Source organism: Augochlora pura, unplaced genomic scaffold, assembly GCF_028453695.1.
Source record: "Augochlora pura isolate Apur16 unplaced genomic scaffold, APUR_v2.2.1 APUR_unplaced_2538, whole genome shotgun sequence".
NCBI classification, from domain to species: Eukaryota; Metazoa; Arthropoda; class Insecta; order Hymenoptera; family Halictidae; genus Augochlora; species Augochlora pura.
Window position 1 is genome coordinate 9 of NW_027582700.1, and position 2975 is coordinate 2983.

Genomic DNA, 2975 nt, shown 5'->3' on the forward strand with positions numbered 1-2975 from the left:
CTTCGAACCGGTCCAAAAAAGACGACTGGCAAACATATTCGTATTCCGACAGCATTGTTTGCAATTCATTAATATAGAAAATAAACAATATGGAAAACGGAATCGGTTCGGTAGAATCGATTAAGGGTTAAAAGGTTATGTCAAGAAGAGATTAGGATGCTGACAAAATGTGTTCGAGTGTTTTGAGTCTAATTAATCGAATTCATAAATTCTGTCTGTTTGATTTATTATCTCGTAGTATTCCAGTTGAAGAGAATATACATTATGTATATTATATACGTGTGGCGAGATACTGTGTGTGCGACGATCCTCTCGAACGTGCTGCCATTATATAGCTCCGATTCGAATTAATCAGCCAGTTTTTCGGCACAGCATCTAAAAGTAAATTAACAAATTATTAGTTGAACAAGAAGAACAATTTAATTAAATAAATAATCTTCGAGAAGCTTGTAAACATTTTAATAGGTTCTTACTTTACAGCGCTGTGACCACGGCAGCTTTGTGCGATGCGAACAATCGCACCAAGAGCGCTGCGAAGATATATAAACGATCATTACCATAATTATATTTTTATTACATTTTTTTACAATTAATAATAAATTTTCTACGCGAGGACGATTGTTCAAATGATTTCGAGCAACTTTTGTCCGAGTAAAAATTCTGTAAACGGCTTCGTTAACGAGTTATTAGAGTAAAAGGTGGACCAATCGGAGAGCGAGTGTGGAGCGGCAACCATTCTCGCTCTCCTATTGGTCCACGTTTTTCATCGATAACTCCTAAACGGTGGCTTTGTCAATATTTTTGCGAAGGAAAAAGTTTCTTGAAAACCCCTCAGGAATATGATACTAAGACAGCCATTCGAAAATGATAGTTGAACACATATGTATAATTAAATCGTAAAATAAAAATTAAAAATTGTAAATATCCTGCTTCTGCTGCAAGAAACAAAATCACTCGGGCATTTCTACCTTCCTTTAATCATTTTAATAAATTATAAACGTTACTCTATAGTCCTCCAATTTTTTCATTTAATCATTGTTCAAAATTTTTGTATCAATTTTTGAATTTATTAAAATTCTTACCGCCGTCGCGTCAGCGGGCATAATATGGATCGCTATCATGACCATTACAACGACAAAAAGGAACGCTGTGCGAACTGCGCCGAACATGTTGCCGTTCTAGAGTGTTATTTGTTTAATCCTTAACGTTGGCAAACAGTTGCCTCGTTTATATAGTTGGCACAGGCACGAGCCTTCCGTCATTGAGATTTTAATCGGGTACTCAAATAACGTCTTGTGACAGCGTTATTAACTCCGCCGTTCATGACTATATTTATTATTATTATTATTATTTTTCGCGGAGCATCTTGCAAAAACGTACGGCAAAATATTATTGCAAAACGGTTCGAAATTGTTATAGCAACGATCGTATCCGCGCCCCGTTGACAGCTACTTCTGTCTGCGGAGCGTTATCGTCGCCCATAAAGATTGCCAGCCGTTGTTTCACGTTTTATCGTCAAAATACATGCATCGCGAATTCACGTGAAAAACATTATCGCCGTCACGTACTCCCGACGCTTTTGACGGGTCGCTCGCGCGACACTAAATCCCGTTATTTTTACATTCGTCGACATTACGATATTTACAACGACAGGTTACAACGACGTCCTCGGATGGCGTCGCGTAATTTACAGAATGCATCGGCCACGATCGAATTATTTTGTAATTACGTCTGATCAATTTCTGCGGAAAAAAGTATACATATATAAATATAAATAAATATATAAAAACGATCGTTCGGTGTCCTTGTCTGTCTATTTACCTGTCCATTTCCACCAGATAAAGTTTCACTCCGATATCTTTTCCCGTTACCAAAATACAGCAAGTATTATTCTCAAATCGGTCGAGTTATTTCGATCACCCGGTATATTTCGTATCAATTGATCCTAAAATCGTTGAAAATAGTGCGATTTGCATCGTGTTTGGACTTATTTTATTCAGGAAAATCTCAGTTATACATTGGTAAAAGTGATTTCAATGGTAAAACGAAAACGGACGTTCATCTATGTTAATAACAATCGAATATGCAAAAGCGTCGGATTTCAATTTGAAAGAGGCATTAGCAGTGTCGCGGTTTCCAGCGATCCAGGAAGTTAATACCTGGGAAGAAATAAGCGTATGCTGGGAAATATCGGTCGCGTTTTACCGGGTCGGCCGATGTTTAACATTTCATAAATTAGCCGCGCACGCGACGCGGATGAATTAATTCCGTGGGGTGGTTCTACACGCGACGAGGGGTGTACGTGTTCTTCCCGGTCAATTCGGGCGTGCCACGCGCGATGAAAAAGCTTCGATAAACAATACTGTCTCGCGAAAAATACCCTCCATCCCCTCCTCACCCCCGAATGCAAAAGCGCAGAGCTCGCGAGATATCGAATCCAATAAATTCATTCAGTTGCGTTTTCATTGGACGTGTCCCGGTTAATAAATTCCGCGGAGCTAATTTTCTGAATTCGCGCGTGATCGCGTAGAACCGCTGACAACTTCAAGATGTTGCCTGTGTCCAATCCGAACGTAGCTGCGAACACCGGCGACGAGCGCGTAGACCAATACCCGCGTGGAAAAAGATTTCCTCTGTGAAAAATTGGCTTGCTGAAATTGTTAAAAACAATCCGCCGTCCTCTCGATATCGGATAGTATGTTGTAGAATTTTTGCAGATTTTTTTCGTTACAAACTGTCGCCGTGAAAAATGGAATATTGCATATCAAATAATTGCGGATTTCACGGAAATTGGAGGTTAGTGTCGTACTGAGGGACTTATTATTGGTAAGTCGAGGGTCTGTTTAGGCGTCCGGTGCGATACGGGACTGTGTCAGGGCACTTAACCCTTTCACGACGAGCGTCGCCTATAGGCGACATCCGCGCGACGACCTGTGTGTACGAGTGTCGCCTATAGACGACATCCGCGCGACGAC

The 2975-nt window shown here is 40.4% G+C and overlaps 1 long non-coding RNA gene across 1 annotated transcript; it reads right to left on the reverse strand.

Annotated features, from left to right (window-relative positions):
* Positions 1–216: 216 nt before the first annotated feature.
* LOC144477644 (uncharacterized) lies at positions 217–1190 on the reverse strand. The gene is made up of 3 exons (XR_013495254.1): positions 1083–1190; positions 474–530; positions 217–375 (listed from the first exon to the last, which is right to left on the reverse strand). It is a non-coding gene; the product is annotated as an uncharacterized LOC144477644 (long non-coding RNA).
* Between the last annotated feature and the right edge of the window lie 1785 nt (positions 1191–2975).